The sequence below is a fragment of the Varanus komodoensis genome, unplaced genomic scaffold, assembly GCF_004798865.1.
Source record: "Varanus komodoensis strain SLA01 unplaced genomic scaffold, ASM479886v1 scaffold90, whole genome shotgun sequence".
NCBI classification, from domain to species: domain Eukaryota; kingdom Metazoa; phylum Chordata; class Lepidosauria; order Squamata; family Varanidae; genus Varanus; species Varanus komodoensis.
In genome coordinates, this window is record NW_025336599.1 from 896,179 (window position 1) to 923,502 (window position 27,324).

The 27,324-nt window shown below is 45.8% G+C and overlaps 1 long non-coding RNA gene across 1 annotated transcript; it reads right to left on the reverse strand.

The window, feature by feature from the left end:
• Positions 1 to 11,517: 11,517 nt before the first annotated feature.
• Positions 11,518 to 27,108, reverse strand: LOC123017276. Its single transcript, XR_006413572.1, has 3 exons — positions 27,099 to 27,108; positions 20,031 to 20,034; positions 11,518 to 11,583 (listed from the first exon to the last, which is right to left on the reverse strand). It is a non-coding gene; the product is annotated as an uncharacterized LOC123017276 (long non-coding RNA).
• Positions 27,109 to 27,324: the final 216 nt, after the last annotated feature.

Sequence of the window (27,324 nt, forward strand, 5' to 3'; positions counted from 1 at the left end):
TCCCAAATTTGCTCCACGAAGCCCAGTTCTTCCCACTCATATTCCCAGATGTGAGTATCTTCCTTTTCCTCAATAAAGTATGTATTTTTTTAAAAAATGCATTGCCCTGGCCGGACTAAAGCATGAAGAGGTGTGCTTTTGGGAGGGAAATGATGTGCGCAAGGGCACACCCACACACGCTCAGAAGCCCGTGCTTTCACACTTGAACACGAGTTGGGGAAGTCTCCCAAGAAAGGCATGCCTGGGTTGTGCTCACACTTGCAGCTTCCTAGTGTGGAAGGCTCCATTTGGGCCGAGTAGGAATGGTTTGCATGCCAGTTGGATTCTGTGTGGGGACCAGGCTGCCTAGTCTACACTGCAGAGTAGTGGGATAGTCTGGACAGCCTGGCTTCTCATGCTAGCCCTCTGGAATTCTCCTGTTGGCCATACCCCTTCCTGTAACCCCACTCCATTTCCTTTAATAGATCTCCAAAAAAGGAAAAAAAAAATGGTTTTGTGGTTTCCTAAGTTTTGTGCAGTTTTCCCTCCATTCCAAAAATGCTGTGCATCTCATGAGGACTTGCTGGTAGTAAGAGGATCAGGCTCAAATATTCCCCTTTGATACTGGCCCAGTGGAACCCAACCCAAGAGCTTCTCTGAAAGTGCATTTAGTCCACTGCCTGAAAAGGGTTCAGCCTCCCTTGCACCGCAATTCCCAGTGTTCTGCCTCTCTATTTACTGGCTGTGGTTAAAATCACAAGCCCTGCTCTTGGCAGGATGACGATGACGACAACAAGGTAAAGCAAAAGCCCATGGGCAACAAGAATTATAAGCAAGCAGCAAGATCTCATGATAGGTTTCTCCTTCCCTAAGATAACGGAAAGCAACATTTCAAGGTAAATTTGCAGGTTCTTGCTAAGATAGCATTCAGAAAGTTTTAAGGGAAGCGGGATCAAAAGTGCACCCAGATCTCTCACAAGTGTTTCATCCCAAATATTAACCTTATAATTACCAAAACCACACATTTAATACTTGTTGGTCAAAATGCAGTGATCCAAAGGCTCACCTTTGCAGCATGCCTGGATCAGTGTATCAGGGACTCAGTATTCAGTTCTGAATGGCCTGTGAGCTTCTGAGCACGCACACTAAAGGATCCTCTCCCAAAATCCTCGCTGTTCCCACCTTTCACTCCTCCCCCACCCGCGAACTGTGTTTGCATCGATATTCTTTGTTGCTTCCTTCAAGGCCAGTGTCTCTGCTTCAGTTCCAGCTTTGAAGAGGATGAGGACTCCATTTGGCCTGAGAATCTACCCTTCACTAATAAGTAGGCTCCCTGGAGATAGGGCTCTGTCTTTCCAACCTACAACACGTATTCCCAAAGTGACCCATGGCAGTGTTGCTACCACGCCACCTTCATTTTGCTCCTACGTCTGAGTGACAGGAGAGCCCGGCTGTGCCTCTGGGGGGTATTCTGCCCTCCGGTTGTCGAGCGGCTGATCCCCAGTGCAGAAGAGTCATCACAGGTTTGTGCTAATGAGAACTTTTTTCACACAGAGGCTTAAGGCCTCTTCTTCCCAGGTCTTTTAAAACTCTCTCCATATCACACTACCAAGATTCAAAACAGAATCCTTGCTCCTTATCACAAAATAGCATCTCTTATCATGGTAAAATGAAGATAGTACCACAATGCTGAAACCTATGAAACAGAAGTCAGCATGGGAAGAGGGGGGAAAAGGAAAGAAACTAGCACCATTTCTCTTTGGAAGGAGGTAAAAAACACCTCAAAGATCTCAGGCTTCATAGAACATGTTGCATGTGTGTGATTAAACAGAGATACCAGATGAGGCACAGCCAAGATTAATTAACCTCAGCCACACTAGGGTTGTGAAGGGTTATCAGAGGAACACCTAGCTGATTCCGCACATTTTCTTCCCTGAATTCCATGCATCCAGCCAGGGGTTCTTCATTATTGGTATTTGAACAAGAAGCATCTTGAGCTTGGGGTGGCAGGTCTACACTTTAGGGATCAAAGAATTTCAGGAAAAGCGGCATTCCCGTAGCATGGCTTCTGTGCAAAGTGGAGCCCCTCTTGCCCATCCTTCTGTCATGGTAGAAGGAGTCACAGTATCTCCATCCAACCAACACTCTTCATGGTCCTCATTATTCCTGGACAGTTGATTCCCTAACTCAATCAAAGCCATGCATGCAGAGTCCCCGGGGGCTCTTTGGGAGACAAGGTGTCTCTGCATGTTCAGCTGACCTCCAGCGTGGAAGAAAGAGGTGAGACACAAGCCTCAGGTGAACCGCTTGCACACAAGACCTACAGTGGGGCCAGCCAACCATGCAGAGGTGAAATTCATCCTCCACAGCCTATTTCAGGGGAGGCCATCCCTGCCAGGGCCAATCAATCAATGTGTCTCCTGCTGGAGTCAGCTACCACTTCTCAGTTGAAAGAAATTCCCTTGGTTTACCATCTACCTGAAGCCTCACAAGTACTCCTTCTGGTGAAAATAGGCAGCAAGGAGTATATGCCCATTACATGAGGCTTCTCCAAGTGACACGAGGGCTCAGAAAAAATTACTGTAAACATTTGGAGGAAAAATGGCTTGTCTCTATTTCCCCCCAAAGGCTGTTTTCCCTTTGTTCTTGGAAAAAAGGGGAAAGCTTTTGATTATGAAATGTTTTCTTTTAGAATAATGAATAAAATATTCAAGCAACATATTTATATATTACTACACAGGCTTTATTCCTTCCAAATTATTTCTAAAAATGATGAAATAAAACTTTTATACATAGACTAGAGATGTAAATTTTTCTGGAAATAATTAAGTCATTGGGGGAAATGCTTTTTTAATTATTTCTGTAAGTTTCCAAAAATAGTTATTTCCTTCATTCCTCATTAAAATTATCTCTCTAATGTAATTTTTATGAATAGACATTTAAGGATGCTCCAAGTTATGCCCAGTTTCTCAACATGCAAGTAGAGTCACAATTAGGTTGAAATTATTATTATTTTTTTTTAGGTTGAAATTTTTTATTTAAATAAAAACATACTACAAAATAGAGTCACAATTAGGGACATGGAGGAAATGGAAGAAGAGGTGGGCACTTGACTGATTCCTGGACTCGGTTCCCGGGACTCGGATGCACTTTGTCGCGGCCATAGGTCTGAGTTCAAGGGGAGCATGGCCAGGGTTGGCGGGGCTGCTGCCAGGACTGAAGTCCCATGCAATTGCTGCGCAAGTGGCATCACTCTTCAACATCATGTCATCCCACCCCTTGCCTGCGATGCTGCATGTGAAGTAGGTTGCCAGTGACAAAACCATCGTTCCCGAGCCATTCATGGACTGCTTGGTTTGGGCCACTTTCTAAGCCCAGGCTGAGGAAGAGAGAGGTCCACAAATGCGAGCGCAATGGCTGCCATGGAGTTTCGCTGCAATAATGCGGCTCAACCCATAAGAAGGCTCAATCTGAACAACACCGAAGTGCTACTAACAAGGGGGTCACCTGACAGGTTGGCAGGGCACTGCCCTGCCCCAGGTGGGCTCACAAGCCCCCTAAGCAACAGGCTCCACAATCGGGGTGCTCCTGGAATACAAGATAAACTCGGTGATCAGGGTGCTTTCCTCCAGCTGCAGCAGATTTATCAACTTCGTCCCGACCTGGACAGAGTCTGAAAACAGTTACCCATGCACTGGTAACATCCAACTAAATTATTGAATTAGATTATTATTGGACTAGATTATGACAATGTGCTTTACATGGGGCTGCCCTTGGAGATGGTCCAGCAATTACGAGTGGCACAGAGTCGGGCTGCTCCGTTAGTGACAGGAGCTCCTAGAGTGGCCCAAATAACGCCTATCCTGAAAGATCTGCATTGCTCACCAGGCCCAATTCCAGGTGCTTGTGTATAAAGCCCTAAATGGCTTAGGCCCCGGTTCCCTTAAGGAGCGCCTACACCCATCCTTTGAGATCTGTGCAGATGGCCCTCCTGCAGGAGCCCTCCCTCAGGGGGGTGCGAGGGATGGCTGCTCGGAAGAGGGCCTTTTCTGCAGCTGCTCCCATATTTGGAGCACTTTCCCTGCAGAGGCTCACCCGGTTCACCCAGTGCTTTCCATATACTCTTTTCAACACCAGGTGAAGACCTACCTTTAGAAAAAACATTTTAACATTTGATGCCACTAAACCACTTTTTGTATTTTATTTGCTTTTTAATTGCTGTTGTTTATTTATCGGATTTAGGAGTAATTGCTGTTTTAGTTTTGAATGGTTTTAATCGTCTGACTGTGAGCTGCCTAGAGATGTTACAGTGCAACAGGCAGCATACAAATGTTTTAAATAAATAAATAATATGGAGGGAAACGCATATTCTTGACAGTTTGGGTTATGTTCCGGAAGGCCTTGTGCTTCTAGATAGATGCTCAAGAACATTCAATGATATCACTCTGATCTTAACCAAGTGTGTGTGAACCATCTGAAGCATCACGTGAAAGAAACACGGCCAGTGCCAGCAAATGTGTCTGATCAGTGAGCCATTGATTCCTCGAGGTTGCTTTTTTATAGTTAAGGCTGCAGAATTCACTGCCACAATTTCCTAACACGGTTGCGGAGTAGATACTGTTACTAGAGAACGTTGTCTCAGTTACAAAACCTTCAATATATTCTCCCTAGCTCAGAGAAACACAGCTAGGTGCAACCTTTCCAAAGGAACACAAATGCATTATGAAAGGAAGGAGAATGCAACGCCACTTTTCACAGAGCAGGCTGAGATTGTTTCAAGATTCATAAACTAATATGGTTGCTTACCATTCCTAACAGGTGAGAGCATCTTTCCCAGCTGAATTAATAATGTTTTCCCCTTTAGGCCAGAACTCCTTAAACAAACAGTAGTATGCGCAGCAGTTTCCCTAAACTTCCTTAGAAACAAGAGCCAATACTGCATATTCCTCTCCCACTACATCCAGATGTTCCAGGGGCGACTTGCTGAAGTTCCCTTCGTTAGACATGGGGTCCCACAGAGCTCTATCTTAGCCTCCATGTTTTTTAACATGCCCATAAAACCACTGGGAGAGGTCATTCAGAGGCACGGGCTGAAATGTCGTCAGTGCACTGCCAACACTCAGCAGCACCCCTCGTTCTCATCAAATCCAGGTGAGCGAGTGTCCACTCCTGGCCAGTGCCTGGGCTTGGTAATGGACTGGCTTTGGGCCAATAAGCTGAAGCTCAATATTTTCGTGCAGTCCAGCTATGCCTCAGCATCTCCTCCTTGCAAACAGTGCAAAGCACCTGGAAGCTTCTATACAGCCTGAAGTATCTGATCCTGCCTAATCTTAGAAGTGAAGCAGGGTCGGGCCAGGTTGAAATCTGGATGGGTGACCTGAATCCTGCCCTGAGCAAGTGGTTGGAGCTGATGGCCTGCTAGGCCCCTTCCAACTGTAGGATTCTATAAATCTTATAGACACTCACCTGGGACTTGTTCCCAGGGAAATCCATATAGGATTTGCATTCCAGGTAAATGTGGATAGGATTTGTAATGGAAGATTTGCAGTGGCTGAGGGTCCATGCTCCTCCCCATGGAGGTTTGCCTGGCACGTTGATTTATTCTTTTATAAAAGCTGTAACCCTTTTTATTTTCCCAACATTTTTAACATACCATGGGTTTTATCTTTGTTTTTATCATAATGGTTGGGTACAGTGTGTTGTTTGTTGGTATGCTGTTGCTACATTTTGTTTTGTTTTGTTTTTTATTCAGAGACTCTGGTACTGGATGACAGATAAAAACATTAAATAAATTAATAAATGTGCCAAGAGTGTGGATTCTCGGCATCCTACCTAGGACAGACTTTTCATGTCCTAGAGATGATGGCTGTAATCCTATAAGTTCAGGAAACTGCAAATGTAAATGTGCCCTAAATGTAAATTATGTGTAATTTGGTTTGGTCGTAAAATTAGCATGTTTGGTGTAACAAATTTGAAAGCATGTTATTCACTTAATAGGGACAGATTTGCCAGTGGCGCTTGCTTTTAAAAAGTGTGGTTTTTTAATTTTAATGCTAAGTTTATGAGCAAGCCAAGTTAAACATACCATACATGTTGGGTTCCTAAAGCAGGTTTTCCCAGTCCAAGGTCTTCCAAATGTTTTGGACTACCTCTCCTAGTACTCCAGACCACTGGTAATTACACTCAGGGTCAATAGGACCTGAACTCCAAAATACTGGTAGGCACATTGTTGGCAAAGGCTCTCCTAAAACAGCTCAGTGCGTTTAGACGTACAAAGAGCACTGGTATTGTCCATTTTTCTTTTTGCAAACATTGTATTCCACCCAAAGTATGATAAAACTGAAAAATATTCCCCTCCATAAAATATTCCCCCCGTGTCTCCAAATATCCAGAAATTTTACATCTCAGCCTTTTCTTGCCACTTTAAGATGGAGAAATGGCATTGTGTAACAGCAGACGTCCCAAGCTGACAAGTTAAAAACACCCACCTTAGAAAGAAACCAACCACTAATTTTAATGATAGAGAGCTATTTTAAGCCCTTTGTCTGCCTGTCAGGCTGTCACTTATAAGGCATCTGAAACATGATCTCCTTCTAAGAGTTAAACCAATGGTGTTGCATCAGCAGAACTGTAGCATAAAGGAATTCTTGCCACCCATTTAAAACTCATTTATTTATTTGTTGAAAGCTTTTCTACCCCGTCCACTGCTGACGTCTTGGGACAGCTTACACTTCTTCTGCGTGCACATCTGTGCACGCATGCCCACACTTTTTGTTATCTGCACATGATAAAAATGCATCTCTCTTTGCTAGGAAGTTTCACTGTGTATTCCTCACCCTGTTCCAACCCCTGTAAAACTCGCTGAGAACTTGCAGGAAGAAGTGACTCGCTATTCAAGCGGCGACTCCAATTTCTCTTTACAAGCTCTATCCATGACAAGGTGATTTAGACAAAAATGGCAAATGCCCTGGATAAAGTTACGTTGGGAGATTTGGGTTGAACCCAAAGAGATGAGGCTTCTAGGCCAACACTGAGCCTCTTCTAACTCATACAAACTGTATTCCACCCCTACCCTTTTCCAGGCTGGGCTGCTCTACTTAGTTGTAGGAATGCAGAGCTCTTGCATCCCAAGCAGGTACCAGTAGCATGAAGTAGGGGTGAGCTGGCTGTGAGAAAGGATGCAGAGAAATTTCCTTCATTTCATTTGTTAATCAGGATTTACCCAGTAAATCCCGACCCAAAGACTCAAACCCACTCTGCAGACCAAAGAGAAAGTGCTTGGCTACATGCATGCATGTGGAAAATGGGGTTTAAAGGAAGTTTTTTTTAAATGCACACAAAGAAGCTTGAATTGATGAGAGCTGAACGTGTACAGATGAGAGGCAAACACTACTGAGACGTAAATTTGGAAAAATGCCTGTATCTGCCCCCCTGCCACACAGACACTGCAATTTGCCATGGGCACAGGACAGCAGTCTTGAGGCAGGGTTGAGCACTTCAGCAAGACCGAGTTCTGCCAGCATGCACGCTTTGCTTGTGCAGTCCTTGCAAGCAAAAACACATACGCAGGATCCCTCAACTGTTGGAGATCCCTCTGGCTCAAGAACACCCCAAATACATTTAATCTAGAAGTCCACCTTCCACCAGCTAAATGCTTTTGAGAAGCTCACAAACCACAAGCTGATCTTTGGCCTTCCAAGAGAAACTGGCCAGCGATTTAACGGCTAGTGGCTTCCCTTCACCACTGAATTCGAAGGACACATTAAGAGGCTCATTCAAACAGGTAAAGGCATAACGGTGCCTAAAAATGGTGCCAGCAGTGAATGGATTTCCTTACCTCTCCCAACCCTGTTTTTAACAGAAATATATTTCAGCAGTTAAAAAATGCTCTGCTTCGTACTTCAATGCACTCCAGGTCTACGGGTTATGAGACAGACACAGGGCACACCGCTCTACTAGCTCATGCTGTCCTGGCTTGGTGGCACGGATGATAACCTCTCAGTATTCTCAGAACAGATTGGTAAACAAAATACATGATATAGCAAGGAGGTTATTTTTGAGTGTATGCGACCTAGATATTTAAGACTTAGCAAGAAGAGCAGAAACCTAGTTCAATATGCTAATCACGACGCTGCATGGGTCTGCTTGTGGGGCTTTTGTGGGGGGCAGCTTAGCCATGTCCAAATCCCAGCACATGCACAGGTGCTTCCCATCCCATCCCATCCCATCCCCTCCCCAACACTTCATGTGTCCCTCAAGGCCAAACAGTTATGCCGAACCCTAACCCCCCTTGATATAAAAGGATTAAATAAAGTAGACCTTAAGAAATAAAAGAGGTATCACGTGCCCTGCTGGACGTAGGCTACCTCCTGTAGAAGAGGTGGCCTGCCCACATGCACCAGTTGCTGAGGAGCTGGGCAGGAGAAGGTCTTGCAGCCAGTTCGCCTGGAGGATCCCGTGTGCAGCTGCTTGGCCACTGTGTGAATGGAGGGATGGCCAAGATGAACACTGGGTCTGATCCAGCCAGGCTTTTCCATGTTCTTATGTAAGCTACAAACTTGCACTTGCTCTCCATGATGCTTCGCTCATTTGAGAGCTGACAATATTCTTGCTAAGCTCAAAACTGGGTACCTTTAGCAAATAAAAAGTTGTTTCTTCAAGGTTGACATATTTAATACATCATAAAGTAGAGAAAAATATCTTTGCTTTCATAAAGGCCAAGATTTGTTAAGAGCTGAAAAGTTGGGAGGAAAATGGCACATGTGAGTACTGCATGCAGAAGAAGTGGTTGAGGCCCCATCGGTGCGGGTGCTCAAGGACAGGCTGGACATGCACATGGTGGGCATGTCGTGAGCAGAGTCAGTTGGAGCCAGGGGTCAGACTAGATGGCCCAGGAGACCCCTTATGACTCGCTCAGTTTCTATATTTCTGTCAAATTCTATACAATCCAGAGAATGCTTATACTCTCTCTAGCAGCAGAAGAGTGCTTTGTCACATAAGAGAGAAGGCCATGCTTGTCACACACACATTTTCCTACAATTTTACACAGTGAAAAGAATACAGAGCCTATGTAGCCCAATGTGCTATTAGCCTGCCACAGGTAGGGATGGATGAAACTGTCACTTCATTTTATCTCATTTTTCCAATCCTAAATATGGTTCATCCTGAATGTTTGACTTTTTAAAAAATCTGTGTGAAAATTGCTGTGGATATTTCTGTATTTTTCTCTTAATAGTTGCATTTCTGCAAACAGCTTGTGGATTGGATATTTAGCTATCCTGGTGAGCAGTTAATTTCATTCCACACTACCAAACTGTTCTGACGCAGTGCTTGTATTAAAAACAAACAAACACCCTCAAAACACTACAGAGGAGAACATGCCAAAGTATAATGGACCAGATACAGGGAGTGCAGCCCATTTTCCCATGTGTCTCCCTGAGGAGTAAGCTGCATCAAGATCAAGTTCAACCATAGGCTTTACTCCGCAGTTAAGGGTGCACAGAATTGCGCCTCGCTTCTTTCTCCCTAGAAGTCACTTACACGGTGTGGTGATGTAGAATCAATACAGGTGGATGCAAATCAGGGAGCAGCTCGCAGATGCAAGTGCAGTGAAACATCAGGGGGGCCGCGGCTCCACCAGCCCCAACCACTGGAGAGGGAGGCCGCTTTCCCTGCTTGCTGGAGGACCCCTTTTTCTATTCCGAGCAGCAAACAGAAGGCACTGCTCTTCCGTCATTGCTTGACAGTTATAGACTAGCTCTGCACCTTATTAACGATTAAGGTTTGCTCAGACTCTCTCTTTTTGCCATCTCCTGTGCACGGTCAAGCATTTATTACGAGGCAATCGGAGATTAATAGCATGTCTTCAGCTTCGAGAAGAGCCATGTCACTTACTGCATCAACATAATCAAATAAGGGTGCAAATTCCTGTACACTGTAGAAGAATCAAAAATGCACTGCCCAGATGATGCCAAGCAGTAATTTAGTTTTCCTGAACAGCCTTCTCCCTCCTTTTAATTATTTTCCCTAATATGCTGCTGGAAACTAAAGAAACCCAATCCATATCAGTAGATACGGTTGCACCTTTTTTAGCAATAAAGTAGCATCAAGATTACATGGAAAGGCAAAATGTGCTTCTTTTATATGTGGGAATAACATTCCCTTAAGCATCCGTGTTCTTCTTTTCTCCACATCTAAGCTTACTTGCTCAGAAATGGTAGGAGTCATAAAATACCTGCAGCTTGCTTACTTTCCCAGCGTACTTTCTTTTTTTTGTGGGTGGGGGAGGGTGCATGGGAAAGACTTGTTAAAACATAAGTACAACTCTATGGCTATGTGAGTATCACTAGGCAACAGACTGCAGGAGCATTAATTCACTCATATACATATATAGATAGTTTAACATCCTGAGCAAGTCAAGCGCTTACTGCAGTTTTGGTCCCTTTGTTTTTACTGCAAACTTGCCATTTCTTTGAAGTGGGCAGGGACTGGTGAGGCTGGAGTGAAATATCACCTCATTTGTTCCAGCGTGTATGCCTGGGTGGGGGGCGGGTGCAGAGGGAATAGCCAAAATTGATAGCTTAGGATGCATGGCAAGATCCCTTCCATTTCTGTGGTCCCTGTACTAGAAATTTCAACATTGGCATCAGCTATAGAGAAAGGTGGGGCTCAACAACAGCCATTGGCCATGATCACCAGAATGACTTGTCATATTCAGAACTGATGCATGTCCAAATACGACCTACCAGGGAGAATAATCACAGGAGTTGTTCGCTTTGAAGATGGATGGATCTCACAGCTTTTCAGACTGTTCTATTCCACATATATTCTTGAGCATTTGGGGGATATATTATTTTTGGAAGTAGGAAAAGTCACAAAATTATTTTTGCTGCACATTTCTGCACTTATTTTTCAAAAACACACATTTCATTGAGCACTTTTCATTGATTAAATGCAGTTTATGCACCTTTTGCTAATGCACATATTTCCTGCTAATACACATTTTTGTGTGCATTATTCTGACAAACTGAGTTGCAAAGATCATAAAACTACAGTTTTGACATGCAACTCTATCTTGGTTCCCTGATTGCCTTCAGAGGTGTCTAGTTGATGAATTCACATAAAAAATCTCAACAGAATATGTTTCTCACCCAGTCCATGCTTGTAAGCTCCACAATTGCCAGGCCCTATTGGAAATTCAATACAGGGTCAGATGAACGATTGACTTAAAAGAGCATGTTTGGGATGACATGCTTGATCTTTGCACTGTGAAGTTCCAGCTCGTAAGTGCTCAATGCACGCCCATGTCCAGCACTACAATCATCTCGCCCCTTCCCAGATAATCAGGTTAACAGCTGATCCCAAAGAGCAGATTTTGACAGAATTCAAGCACAACTGCAGGTTTGGGATGATCATGGTGATAATGATAATGATGAGAAGGAACCATGACTTGTTGGCATAGCGAATGCTTTGCATCAACCTTCCCCAACCTTGTGCCTTCCAGACAGGTTTGGACTGCAACACCCAGAATTTCCAGCCAATGGCCCTGCTGGATGGGGATTCTGGGAGTTGCAGTCCAAACACCTCTGAAGTCCACCAGGTTGGCTGCTTTATCTGAAAAAGGCACCCATCTCCAGTCCCTGACAACCCTCTCCTTCAGTCTTTCTTAAATACAAGAGGTCTTCAAAAAGTTTCCACACTTTTTAAAACTCTATTTATTAAGAATTTCAAAAACAAATTACATCACTTTTGTACATATTCACCTTCCTTTGCGATGCAAGTCGTACCAACTTTTAACACCATCAGCAAAAATATATAAAACTTATTTATAAAATATGAAATACGAAAGTGCGGACACTTTTTGAAGCCCCTCATATCAGAGAGCAGGAGAATGGGCAGTGTGTGCTTCCTGCCGATGTTGCCAAGCCACAGCTCCAAATATAATCACAAGCAATGGTGGGAGGTACAGCCCAAACCATCTGGAGAGCCACAACCTGATCATCAGGAAGATCTGGGAAGTGTGGGTGGAGGTGAATTTGCTGCATCCTCATGGCTGCTTCTACCATTAGACAAAGGGAGGCAGTCACCTAGGCAGATTGAAAAGATGGCAAATGCAGGAGAAAACTGCATGTCACGGGGCCTGCCTTATTTCCCCAGAGTTAGCTTGCTGTTTTTGCGCATCCTGGAGCGTGGTGTCCCATCATCAGCACAGAAGAAAAATCCAGCTGCCAGGCCAGTCAGCTTTTGTGCATCGATTGGAGAGGCACCACCTGGTTCTCTGCTCAGGCTGCAAAATGTCCTGATAGCTCCGATACAGCCCCACTGAATTCTACAATTATCCCTGGCCGGAGTTCCAAGCCAGAAATACTAATGTAGCTTGTCTTTTGCATCACAATGTTCTTCTATCATGGAACTCACATTGCTTCACAAAGCTCTCCTGACTGTCTCCCATACAGGCACTGATAAGTGCCAAGATCAGAGGCTCCCTGCTCTGTTTCGTACTGAACCTGCTATGGGAAGAGTCTCAAATATGTGCATGTTTGGTCATGTTGAAGGTTCCTTCTACATACAAAACTCATGCACACGAGCCTCCTATGTACAGGAGTGCTTGCTTTTAATGGGGACGGTCCAACCCCTCCGTGGCCGCCCGCCCGCCAGCCTTAAATGCAAGGCTCCACCCCATGCCACTCCCCTGAACTCCGCAAGCCGGGCTGTACCACAGCAACTTAGAACAAGAGATCACTTCATTGACACATGCACACACGACTGACTGTTTGGCCAAAGGTCATCTGCCTATAAATGCCAATAACAGGAGGAAGGCTGCAACTGCCCGGGGACACCAGTTCAGGAGCAGGTCACCTTCTCCTCACTCATCCATCCAAGCTCAGTACACGCCCAAAGAACGTTCCAGCAAATTCCTTTTCTGACTTGCTATGAAGGCTCTGTCTTGGGCACACCGGAGCATGCAAAACAAGCTATTTGGGGGTTTGGTTTCCCAATACCAGTCTTCCAAATGTTGTACAGCCTATGCAGTTGTTCACAGCAATGATGGTTCAGAAGGAAGACACGTAACGAGAAGAGTGATACATATCCACCCTCTATACCCCCCCACCGCCCCAGCTCTAAAATCCAAAGTAGTCCAAAAGCCAGCTTCCTTCTTAAAGCTCCTCCAATAGCGAGTCACTGATGACTGTTCAGACACTGTGCAGAGGTAGCATGCTGAAAACTGACTTCTGGAAATCCCTTTTGAAGATTCTCCCCTTGCATCTGAAAAACATGAAGAGTGGAGACAGCCTTACCCCTTTTACAGCCCTTGGAAACACCTTTTACTGTTCGCTATTCACATGTGGGGACTGTAGGGGCTCTCTCTTCAGTTTAAATTTTGCAGATTCCCTTATCCTCAACTTTCCAGTGCAGAGTTCAGGAAAATTGTACCTGAAAATGAAACGATGACACCAGTTTGGATGGTTTTAATGGGGGATTAGACAGTGCAAAATAGGTGCTGAGAAACATGACTCGGGGCAGTATCCTATGAATGCCCCAGCTGTGGGTTGCTATAGGCAGCTGGATGGCCATTGTGTGGGCAGAATTCTGGACCTGATGTTCCCATACCTAGAACAGACAATATTATGGAATGAGGATGCTGCTGAAATGCAGACAGACAGACAGACAGACAAACAGACAGACAGACACTAAAAGAAATAAGCAACAATATTGGGGGATGAGCCTCGTGGATGAAACTGAGATGCTCCTACATGCTTCCTTGAATTCTGCTTAACTGGTACATTCGACTTACTTTTTCCTGTACTGCATCACACCTTTGGGTGGCCCTCTTTCTGGATTAACCATGTTCACATTTCAAGAACAGCCTATCTTTGTAAAAGAAGCAGCATATGAAAACTGAGGAGGGGCTACCCTAGGCAGCACTCATAAGGATGCAAGATACAAGCCCCTAGTAGAAAATCAATTATCTGTCATTGATGCAGAAATATCATTATTCTCATTTGGGGTCAAAAATGCATTAGTATTCCATACACTGACATACATACCAACCCCCTTTTTCCTCCATCTCTTTGTGACCTCAAGGCTTTTATGGATAAATGTCAAAGGCAGTTACAATTAATCATGTCTAGAGCAGGCTTAATTGTATACAACAGAAAGGCAATTAACACAATTTTTATTCAAATATTCATCTATGTTCTGAAGTTCTCAAATACAAGAGAATTCTCTCCATCTTCTATAACTTGCAAAGCTTTCAAATACATGCATACAACTGGGCTAATTTGAAGAAAGACTTTTCCTTCCATGGTTATTTCAGACCATCCACAGTGGATTCTAGTTATGCTTAGACAGTTACTGCTACACCATCAGCTTCGCAGAAGAACATGAGCAAAAGAGAAGCCATCAATGGAAAGATTTTTTAGATTGAAGATAACCCTGTAAATTTTGCGGCATGGTAACTTGGCCTTTTTTTGCATTGGTACTGTCAAATAAACTCCCTCAGCCCACCTCCAAAAATACTACCATGACCCCAATTTTCCTGAAAAGTGCTGTCCCTGAAGCCTCCAGAGTTTTCTGAGAAGCTAGTAAATGTGCTGCGCGCACCTGCCTCTTCTATATCAGTTATCTGGTCCCTGAGTAAAAATATCAGCTCGCCGCTGAAAAGGGAAACGGAGTGACCAGCTTTGGGAACAGGGCACTTGACAAGAGATTGGGGTGGAATTTGTTCTGCTGAGTTCCCTACCAATCTATCCACACCTCCTTGAACCAAATGCTAAAACAGATGGCAAGCCATACATTTCCAGGCTTGTGATGCCTTCCACAAAATTTGTGCTTCAAAATATGCACAAATTTGAAAACAGGAAGTACAAAAGATGCTGTGCAGACCCAATCAAGGAATACTGTGCCCATCAGAGTATACATTAAGGTATCAATTTGAAAAAAAATCATTCACCAAAATATATAAAACAAACTAACAACAACAAAAACACAATACATGGACATGGCATGGATAGATTTGACAGATCCACCTGTCCCTGTAGTGAAGAGCTAAAACCACTTTCCCCCCTTCTGTTCCACTTTGGGCGACAGTTGGATGGTCATTGTAGGTTCTTTCACATGTGTGAAAGGAACCCCTCCCAGATCTCACACCAGCTTCAGTTCTTCACACGTAGCACCCTGCGACAACTGCTGCTGTGTGGAGTACCCATGTTTATATTGTATTAATCAGTCTGTCATCCCTGATCTCAAAGACTCCATTCAAAATGACTAGCCACAAACATCCCAAGGCTGCAGCTTCCCCCTTCTCATAAAACAAGGACAGACCTGCTAATTGTTTTATCTACAGTTCCCATCATCCCTACTCAGTCTTGTGAAGTCTCTGCATCCCGGTGTCTACTGATCCTTCCATGTGGTACATGGGCCAAATATAGCCAAGTATGTACCCTGGAATTTAGAAAAGCCAGTATCAATAAATTCATAGCAATGATAAATACAGACTGATGGCAAGTGACTCTAATGAGAAAGAGAGTCCACGACGGGAGGGTATTTTTAAGAAGGAAATTCTAAAGACACAATTACAAACAATTCCAACAAGGAAATGGGGTAGAAGACAACAGAAGAAACTCATGTGGCTTTAGAAAAAGCTTAGAGATAGAACAAAAAGGACATGTATGGAAAATACAAGGAAGGCCAGGCTGCAAAGGAAGAATAGCACAGATTTTATTCAAATATGCAAGGCAGGGGGCACATGATTGTACGGATATCTCTAGCAAGGCTACAGCTACGAAAGAACAGAGGCTAGCAAGGGATGCTTAAAGCACCATCATCATCATCAACAACAACAAAGTCTTCAGTTATGTCCAAAGTCAGAGGAAAGAAATGGGGGTTCAGCTACTGCATGTGAATGGCAAAATGACAATAGATGACACATAAAAGGCAGAGGCACTCAATTCCTGCTTTGGCTCAGTCTTCTCCCGAAAGAAGTGCCATGACTTCCCCAATGGAGGGGAAGTACAAGCTGATGGAGCAGGATGACAGCTCAAGACTGGTGGGCAAATGCTCAAGGATCATCTAATTGGGTTGAATGAGTTCAAACCTGCAAGGCCTGGTACAGAACTGGACTCAAAAGTGCTCATCAGTAGCACCTTCTCAAACTGGAAAAGCAGGTATCCCATGGGATACCGCAGGGTTCAGTCCTGCACCCAGTGCTCTTCAATGAATTCATTAATTACTTGGGAACAATTATCAAATTCACAAATGACACAAAACTGGGTGGGACAGCTATTACCCTGGAAGACAGAAAGACGGTCCGAGGGGATCTTGGTAGGTTTTCAGCTCTGGGATGAAAACAACAGAATAAAATTCAGGGACAAATGCCAAGTTCTGCCACTAGGAAAAAGAAAGCAAATGCATCATTACAAGATGGGGAATACTTGGCTCAGTGATATTGCAAGTGAGAAGTATCTTGGGATTGTTATATTCAGCTTGTGATCTACGAGTCAACAATGTGATATGGCTGCAAAAAGGGCAAATGCTATTGGATTCCTGGGAAGTAGTAGTTCCCCTTTACTCAGGAAAGGGTAGGCCTCATCTGGAGTACTGTGTCCAGGTCTGAGTACCACAGAAAGATGGAGATAAGCTGGAAAGGGTTCAGAGGAGGGCAACAAGGATAATCCATGAACTGGAAACAGCCCGATGAGAAGAGAGTGAAAGAACTGGGCATGTTTAGACTGAGGGGAAACAGAAATAATTGAATGGTTGTTACAAAGAGAAAATCCTGCACGCTTCTCAATCATCGCAGAGTGCAGGACATGGAATAACATTCTCAAGTTACAAGAAGCCAGGTTCCGGCTGCGTATCAGGAGGAATTTTCTGACTACTAGAGCAATACAACTGTGGACACAGCTACTCAGGAAGGTTGTGGGCTCTCCCACATGGGGGGCATTCAAGAGGCAGCTGAGAGGGATGGTTTACCTTGGTGTCCTGACCAAGCAGGGGGTTGGACCTGATGGTCCTCCAGCCTCTTCTAGCTCTGTTTTAAGATTCTATAATTCTAAGGCCTGGCATTTGCTTCTAAACATTGGGAATGTAGAAAATTATTACGCTTGAGCAATTGGTCAATAGTGAGGGGACAAAATACTTGTCACAGTAAGGGAGGCTCGGAGGGTGGCAGCAGGGAGAAGACCCTGCTCAGCAGCCACCCCCAGTTATGGAACGAGCTCCCCACTGAGGCCTGCCTGGTGCCGACTTCACATTCTTCCCTGCACCAGGTAAAGCTTGTCCTCTATGGCCAGGCCTTTCATTAGTCTCTCGAGCCTACAGTTGCTAGACAGGGTTTCTCGGAGTCTTCTCAACATGTATTTTTGTGTTTTTATTCAGTTTAAATTTTGTATTGCTAACTTTTACAGTGTTTTAATATGTTTTAATTGCATATTTCATATTGTTTTGCAAATATGCTGTTGTGCACCACCCAGACAACTTGGACCGTTGCGAAGTCTAGAAAACAAACAAACAAAAAAACAAACAAGGTATGTTACTGGTGGTTAAAAGGGTTTATATTATATCCCATATACAAAGCTGTTTTAAAAGCTTTGCCCAAGGAGATCAGATTTACTCCAGTACACACATGTCCCTTTTATGCACAACACTTGAAGAAGTTCTTGGACAGTTGTGCCGCTTCTAATCAGGCCCTTGGGCAAATATCCGGCAACCCTCACAGGAATAAACTATTCTCACTTCAAACAATTGTTACAGTTTGAATCCAATTGACTCTAGACAACAGAAGTGAGATAATCAGCATATTAAAGCCAACACTATAACCATATGTTAATTATGTAAATGATTCATTTTAATCAGCTAGAACCATGTAAAGAGTTACTAGGAATGCAAATGCAAGGAGTTATTAAAAATCTCATTATTATTCATCTTGGTTCCATGCGTGAATGTATCCATCCAAACAGATGAATTAATAGTTAGATGAAAGATGAAAGAGCTGGAGGGGGAAATGTGTGGGAAACCATCTGTCTTGCTTTGTATCCCTCCAAGGCCTAAAAGAACACTGCAGTGGTTACACAGAGAAGGGCCTCAAAGCAGGGACAAGGGCGGGCTGGGCAAGACCACGACTTGGGACTGTTTCAGCTCCACGGACCAAGATTAGCAGTTCAAATGGATTCATATGCTGAGACATCCAATTCGGTGAGTGCATAGGTGCGCACAATGGGAATGTGCAAATCAGCAAAACCTGAGCTTGTCAAGGTTATCTCAATTCCTCCTCAAAGCCTATTCCAACTTGTGTCCATATCAGATTATGAGCTTCCCCTGCATTCACTCCAAAATGTGCATATTACTATGTGTGGTTTCTCAGAGAAATGCAGGAATCATGCGCAGTTTTGAGTTGCTGCTGCTGCTGCTGCGGCTGCTGCTCTGTGCCGTCAAATCATCTCTGACTTATGATGACCCCCACATATGAAAGTCTTTGAAATGTCCTATGCATGACCTCCCCGTTCAGGTGTTCTGAATCCAAGGCGGTGGCTTTCTTTATAGGGTTAATCCATCTCCATGTACATTTTAAAATGTACACAGAATTATCCTATCGGTTAAAGAATTTGTGTGTGCATTTTTCAGAAATGCACATTTTTGCATGCATTTTTCAAATTTACTCAGTCTGGTCTTCTCCCCTTCCTTATTAAGCTCAGGGATATACAGACTTTGACCGCAGATGGCACTTGGCTGCATGCGTGGGCTACAGGGTCTAAAATGGGTGAAGCCTAAAACAGACAGACAAAACCTGAAATGAATTTCTCACACGCCCCTAGTGCGAACACCTCCAAACTTTGCAAAACCAAACAAACCTAGAAGGGAGCAGCATCTCCATCAGGGCTGGGAAAGATCTCTCGCTGAAATCCTGGGCAGGCACTGCCAATCAGATGGACCGACAAGAAATCCACCACAGAATCAATGGAATTTGGATTTCTGTGACTCTGACCCAGAGATTCTGCAGAAGACCGGCTTTCTCGGAGTTGTAAGAATCCAGTTCATTCCATGGGCTTGTGGTCTAGTTTTCTTTACCTGGGAGTTTCATAAATGTGCCCTTACGCTAATAAGAACAAAGAATATAAGACTCTGGTGCATTCCTAAAAAATATGCAATGCCATCAACCAGCAGACAATGGGGAAAAAGGGCACCCGACAATGCACAAAAGGCAAATCAAACAGATGTTCTAAACACATTCATCCTTAGTTGGTGCACCTTCCTATATTCCTACAAGAAGAAGGTCTGGAAGGAGCAAACCACGTGTAATGAGCCTCTTAGGACTCCGATAAATACCCCAGGTTTGTTATTTGCCTGGGTCTCAGTCACCCAACCAGACGGCATTCAGCTGGATTAACTTACACCCAACCGCTCTTATCAAACATTTTCTCTCCACACAATCTCACCTGTTAGGTGAGATGTTGGGACCATCTACAGTTACTCCCAAGGTAGCCCTTCCCCTACACTGTCCACACTGTGGTTTGATGAGGGAAGCTGGCAGAATACATGCATGCTGCCCCATGCACTCAGCCACGAGGACTCCTCCCCATGTTCTGCGGACTTCCCACCTTCAGACTTGGCTTCAGGGCATGGGCAACCACAGAGAGGAGGGCAGCGCACGTGACCCACGGGCTCCTTCCACGCAATTGGGGCGTGACGACTGCACAGCAGAAGCGGCAGGAGGCAGTGGTCGGTCTCCCAGTGGGCGCTTCCCAGCAGAGGTGAGTGACGTCAAACGCACTGTTGGGACGTCTCTGCGATCTCCCATGTCTGCAGCCAGCTTGTCCACAGCGCACAACTGTAAGTGTGATGCTCCCTCACCTGAGGCTCATCTGCTGCTGGGGCTGGGGGGCAGAGGGATGTGTGGGGAACTGTGTGCACCCTCTGGCACATTCGGAGTGGCCTCTGGCAAGTGCATCCTGCCCAGGGGTTCAGTGTAGGTAAAGGTGGGTCGAATCTTGTTTTGTTTTGCTTGTCCACGACAGGCCTTCTTGGTGATCCGCTCTCCTCTGATCCTGCACAGGACTGATGGGAGACCAGGACGTTCTTCCAGTGGTGAGGCTGAAGACGTTCCCCAGACTTGTGGTAAGGCCCGTGTTGCAGGCTGATCAGAGGGATCCATCATCAGATTCTGGGGAGGGGGTGCTGCAGGCAGGAGCCACGAGGGCTTTGTGGCTTCATGGTCAGCTAGTGATTTCACACGAGGTGGGAAGCAGTGCGACCATTGCCATTTGCTTGCCGTCTCGCTGTCCAGGAGCACAAGGCTGGGGCCCAGCTGGGGAAGTTTCCAGGCTCCGGTTTGGATTCAGCTCCTTCCACAGGCAGAAGTCTCTCCCTCAGCTTTGGCAGAAGGCCATCCAGGGCTCTTACTGTTCTGTAATAGGTTATGTTTCGGTAAAAGAACTGCCCTTCAAGGGACTGTCTTAAGTTTGAACCCAGAAGGAAGGGGGGAAGGGACTGGCTCGTGACATCCAAATGATGTCCCAAATGGGCTGGGAAGTCTGAAATGTTCTGTCTATCGCTATTTAAATGCAGTCTTATTTCCAGAGAGAATGGGGGGAATTGTCTATTTGCTCAAATAACCACACACCTTGTTACAGAATTGTTAAGTCTTTGTTCTTTGGACTCCTGCAGCTATCATGTGTCCTTGTCTTATGTATCGTGATGGAGCTTCAGTGAAACCATTCTATTTTTGATCTCTAATCCTTTTATATGGGTTCCCCCCTTTGCTTACTCTTGCATGTCTTTGTAGTTTCTATAATTGGGTCTTTGCACCATCTTAATAGGGTTCAGCACCACACAGGCATGTCAAAACAAAGCAGAATGGAGATCAACCTATCAGGGGACATATTAAAGGGTAGCACACACCCTGTTGCAGTGGCTCTGACAGAAACAAACTGCCAGCTCCTAATCTGAGAGTCTTCCCATTGTAGCAAAAATTCCTTCCCATATGGACTGGAGAAGAAGCTCCAGCTCCCTAAGCAGGGCTGTTTCTGGCCAAAAACAACCTGAGAACCATTTGTGTGTGCTTCTTTCGAGAAGAGGAGGGATTTAATGCAACAAATGGCTCGCTTCAGTATGATGGGTTCCTGTGCCGGCATTTCAAATTGAATTGTGAAATCTTGTGAGCTTGGGAGTTGCCAACTGGGCTAAAGCTCCCAGGAATTTAATTTCAGAAGCAGCTCCTTTTCTTGGTGTGATGAGCTAAATTTCTGAGGCTAGTTCAACACCTCTTTGTATATCATCTGCACTGAGATGCTGCAACACAACTCCCAACACCGTTTTCCAGGAATATGTTAACCACCCACCCACCCACCACACAAATGCACCTTTGGGAAGATGCTACGGCACCTTTCAAAAAGCAGCCACTTGGGCGGCAGGAGCTCCCCTCCCCTGTCACAAATCACTGCTCATTTCTGCAGCATCCACCCTGCCCTCTTCCATGTGCCATTTCCCCTTCACTTGGTCTTCTCCCTGCTTGCTGGATACCCACCCTGTCCAGCTTCATGTGGCTGTAAGATCCCAGTGTTTCATATCAAGAGCTGGCTCTGTTCCGTTTTGCCACCCTCACTCACTCATACAATGGGGCAATCATGCTGTCCATTTAGATGGCTCGGTTGCATTGCGGTGCCGTCATGGCCAGCAGGAGTTATGTAATAAGTTGCGTCCACCACTATGACTATCCCAGAAGAGAGGAAGAGGCAACCTGCTGGAAGAATCAGGAGCCCAGAAAGCATAGATGCAAGAAGTAAATGTGACAGAATCTCTTTCTGTGTGTGTGTGTGTGTGTGTACGCCCCTCACCTGTTGGTAGTTTCAACTTTAACACATGCACTCATGAATATTACAGGTAGGGATGTGCTGGGGCTGTGAAACCCAGCTTGTGTGGGCTTGACAGACTTCTTGGTTGCTTCCCATCCTGCGATAAGAAGCGAATTGACTCAGGTTCTTTTTCACAGACTTCTGTCTCCAAGATGGCCCATGGTTCACACATTTTTAACACAGTAAGGAAATTTGCACAAATTGTGCAGTTTGCCCTATTGGCATCGCTTTATGTGTCATTCTGTGCAAATTATGCTATTTAGCTTATTTTGCGCAAATTGGCATTGAAAAAGCACATGGGGTAAGTACCATTTGTATAAAATCAGCCAATTTGTGCAAATCATGCTATATACACAGACTTTTGGGGTGCTTGTTTGTACAAAAAAAGCAAAATACTGTCATACAATTGCCTAACGCTTCATAGCTTGCATAAACTTACAAAAATTGCACAATCAATACTATTTGTGCGAGCTTTCTTTTCTTTTCTCTTTTCCCTTCAGTGCAAACTCTGGCCTAGCTTAGACCCAACTGGCTCAGCTTGCATCACACTGAGTCAGTTCCAGCACAGGGACAGATTGCCAGATTCTCTTAGATTTTCAATCTGTCTCAGAGCCATTACATGATTCTACTAAATTTTACATAACGGAATTGCAACATCTGGAGAAGGACACCCCCCAACACACCCACCCACCCACAAGGAAACTGAAACACCTTCCTATTTTACAATAAGATTCTTCAACAGTTATCCCAGTCCCTGTTCCAAAACTTTCAGAAGTTTTAAACATCCTGGATTTAGCAACTTGCATTCCTAAGTGAGAAGAGTTAATAATCATGTGATGACTAGCATCTTGCTGAAAAGAGTAACCCTACATACAGTGCCACTGGTGCCCAGCGGAGAATCAGCAGGCTGCATAAGGCACATGGCAGTGGGGATGGCCACAGCACCATGAGAACACATGTGCAATGTCCCAGCTTCAGTCTCTGGCATCTTGGGTTAACGTCCCTTAAGCACATCTGAGCCCTTGAAGACCTACTGCCCGTACAAGCAGACTGTATTTGGTTAGAGGGCCCAAAGGTCTGAGGCAGCGTAAGGGACCACCATGTGTTTTGGCATAGAAACACAGAAACAGAGCGAGTCAGAAGGGGTCTCCCGAGCCATCTAGTCTGACATCCAGCACCAGCCGGCATGACCCACAGTGTCCCAAGGAAGGTGCCCGTGTTCCAGCACCCTAGCAGGATGCGTTTCTGATGCTTGTTCAGTCCCTTTTGAAATTGGACTTCCATTCAGCAGCAGTGCCCAGTGCTGGTCCCTTCCCTCCTTTCCCCCAGGCCGCCACATGCAAGGCAAACTTTTGCAGCTAACAAGACAAAGTAGCACAAAGGGAAAGATTCTCTCCAGTCCTGCCCTTTCAATAATGCTGCAGCTCCACCCTCAAGGAGGTTCTTGGTAGAAAGCCAGCTGGTGAGACCTACAGAGGCCCTCCAACTGGGCAGCTCCTCTCTCCCAATGCCTCATGACAAGATCAAGGAGTGGGGCCTGCACCTGGTTCCCCTCTGCTCCCAAACCCCACCTGTTTCTTTCAAAACATGTAACGCCACGACTCTATCAACTTTACTGACTATCAGCTGAAATCCAGGTCCAAGTCAAAGCATTCACATAGAAACAGAATGAGACAGAAGCTATCTAGTCTGACCCCCGGCTCCACTCATGACATGCCTACCCTGTGCATATCCAGCCTATCCTACACTCTCACTGGTGGGGCTTCAACCACCTCCCGAGGAAGCCCTATCCCTAGGGTTCCTAGCCATCAGGAAGTACTTTCTGGCATCCACCCTAAATCTTGCTTCCCCGAGCTTTGCTCCATTAGAATGCATCCTGCCCTCTACTGCAAGGGGGGAAAGGTCACAACCCACCTCTGCGTGGCACCCCGTCACGTACCTGTATGTCACTAATAGGTCCCTTCTGAGTCTCCTCGTCCCAAGGCTGAAAAGGCCCACTTCCCTCAGTCTCACATCACAAGAACCACCATCCTAGTGGCCCTTTGCTGCACCGATTCCAACCTTGCTATATCCTTTCTGTAATGTGGAGCCTAGAACTGAACACAATATCCCAGCTATAGAGTGGTAGTATAACCTCCCTCGATCTAGAAGCCACTCTTCTGGCTATGCAACCAGGCTCGTATTCAGCCTGCAGTCGACCAGCACCCCGAGGTCCCTTTCACAAGTGCTGCTCTCCAGACACTTGTTACCTAACTTGTACTTATGACATCTATTCCTATGCCCCAAGTGCAAGACCTTGCACTTATCCACACTGAACGCCATCCTGTTGTCTCCTGCCCACTTCCATAGTCTGTCCAGATCCTTTTGGATCTGGAGTACCTGCTCCTCCGTTGTGGCCACTGCCCCCATTTTAGTATCATCTGCAAATATGATCAGCAGACTTGTCAGTGCCTTTTCCAGGTCATTAATCAAAAGACTGAACAGGATTGGTCCCTGGGGGACCCTGCTCATCACCGGCCACCATCCTAATGATTCCGAACTAATAGTAAGCCTCAGCTTTTCATCCGTCAATCATGCCCTAATCCGTTGGACAGTGCATCGGTGTATCCCAAAACTCCTCAATTTCTCAACCAGGACAGCATGTGGCACTTTTTCAAAGGCATTGCTGAAATCCAGGTAGACAACATCCACTAAGTCACCTCTGTCTAGCCACCTTGAAACCTTGTCATAGAATTCCACAAATTTTGTCTGGCAGGACCTGTGTTTGCAGAAACCATATTGCATTGCCACCAACCTCTCTTCTCTATGTAGGGTTACTAGATCTCTTTCTATTATAAGCCTTTCCATTGTCTTTCCCAGAATGGATATAAGGCTAACCAGCCTGTAAGTCCCCATGTCCCCTCTGCTACCCTTTTTGAAGATTGGGATAACTGATGCCTCCAAATCCCCAGCACCATCTGATCCCCCATATATATCTCCCCCATCCTGATTTGGAGAGATGACAGAGGCAAAATAGTCATTCAGCATCTGTGCCTGTTCCCTCACATCAGTCACCAAGTCTGCTTCCTCCTTATTAAGAGGTCCCACCACCTGTTTCCCCTTCTTCTTGCTATTTTACATGTTGGTAGAAGCCCGTTTTGTTGCTCCTGATATTCTTGGCAAGTCTCAGCTCATAATCAGCCTTAGCCTTGTGAGAAAGCCTTCTACAGCGGGCCTCCCCCTCCTGGTACACCCTTTTGTGTACGTGCCCCAGTGCCCATTTCCTACGGAGGTTCCTCTTGCATCTAGTCCCTCTTATCACTTCCTTATGCATCCACGGCGGTGCTCTCCTTCCCCTCCCCACCTTGCTAACTAGAGGTATCATCAAGGCTTGCGCCTCCAAGACCTCCCTTTTTAGTGCCATGCACCCCTCTTCCACTCTCTTGTCTTCCAGTATCCTCTCCCAGGAGACTTTCCCCAGTTTGGTCTTCACTTGACCAAAGTTGGCCCTTGAGATATCCTAGCTTCTAATACTTGGCCTGTCACTCATCCCCATTCCCTTGATCTCAAACCAAAGGATGGAGAGACCACTCGCATCCAGAGCTCTCCTAATCTGTACCCCATCTATCAGCTCCTCCCTGTTGATCAAGACCAAGCCTCCCTCGTTGCCCCCCGGACCCTCTGTGTGAAAAACCCTCCCTCTATGGCATCTAGGAAGCGACGTGGCCTGGCTGTCACCACAGAGTGAGTCTCCCAAGAAATATCCGGGAGATTGAAATCGCCCATAATTACTGTGTCTCTCCCCTGAGATATCCTTAGAATCTGGCCTGTCAGGACATCATCCAGGGTCTCAAGGTGACCTCGAGGGCAATAACATACCCCCACTGTCAGGTCTCTTTCCCTGTCAAAACCCCTAAGTTTCACCCAGACTGCCTCTACCAAATCCCCATCTGTGCTGCATTCTATCTCACTGCATCCTATCCCTTCCCTGACGTACAACGCTACATCTCCTCTCCTCAGATCCCTTTCTTTGGGTTCCCGGGCCTCCTCTTCCCTGAAATCGGCACCCTCTTCATAGGAGTCCCATCAGCCCCTGTGGTACCTCTAACACCCTGGACCGAAAACCCAGTCCTCTCCTGTCACTTGTCCCATCAGGACAAGTTTCTGGGGGGAACTGTACCCCCCATCGGCTCAGTTGAAAGCCTTCTGGACAAAGTTCGCTAGAGCATCTCCAAAGGACCTTTTCCCCATCCTCGTGAGGTGTGTCCCATCCCGTGCCAGAAGTCTACTGGGAAGAAACTGAGTGCTGTGGTCAAGGAACCCAAAGCGTTCCTTCTGGCACCACGCCCTGAGCCAGTCGTTCATCTTGGAGACCCTCCTGCCCCTGGCTGGCCCAAAACCCCAGAATGGCAAGACAGAGGAAAAGGCCACTTGGGCCTTTAGGTCCCTGAGCCTCAAAGTCCCTGGCGATCCTGCCCACCCCCTGCCTGGCGGTGTCATTCGTCCCCACGTGGATCACCAGAAGCAGCCGGTGATCCTCCGAGGGAAGAAGACGCTCTCCTCTGTCCATCATGTGTCAGATGCAGACCTCCCTCACCTCCAGGTCAGGGTGGCGCAGGGCCACCTCAGTGCCCCTCAGCAGGGAGTCACCCGCTGCCGTCTCTTCCCAGTGGCAGCAGACGGCCGTGCCTTGACCCTTGCCTCCCCTGCAGTGGCCTCCTGGCTGCATCTGGCCCCAGGCAGCACATCCTGGACAGGTCGATCCCTCCAGCTTCCCCAGCATTTCAGCATATCTGCAGCCCTGAACGGCTTGAGGCCAGGGGATCTAAATGCGCACCTCTTCCCATGTGTGCCAACTCAGACCCTGTGATCATCATCTGTAGCCCTGCTCCAAGAGCCCCTTTGACAGAAATAAGGAGAGTGGCTATGAGGAGAAGGGCCTTCTCGGGAGTGGCACCCTAATGCTGGAACCAACTCCCCAAATAGATTTGCCTGCTCCCTCTCCACTCCTTTCAGCACCAGACAAAGACTTTTTTATTTGCCCAATATTTTAATAGTTATTTTAAAGAGATTTTAAAATACGGTATTCGTTTTATTAATGCTACCATGCCTTTGGTTTAATTGAATGGTAGTTGATCTGTTGTTGGGTTTTCCTGTATTTTATTGTTGATATTTTATTGTTTTAGTATGTCCATCTAATTTAATATTATTGCTTTACTGTGTGTGTGTTGTTGCTACTATATTTCATAAGCTGCCCAGAGAGTCATCCTGGCTACTGGGAAATACAACAGCCTGTTCTCCTGGCTGGCCTGAGAATCTGCAAGAAGCAACCTTAAAGGAGCTTCCCCCCACCCCCATCCCCCCGCTGCTGCCACCCCATCTCTCTCCTCTGTTCATAATCTGATGATGTGTCTCCCTAAAAAAGTCAGCCAAGAAAGAGTGAGTGCTTGGCTCACTCTCTACAGCTAGGACTGTGCCATTTTCATTTTCCACAATGACTCCAACAAAGTCGCTG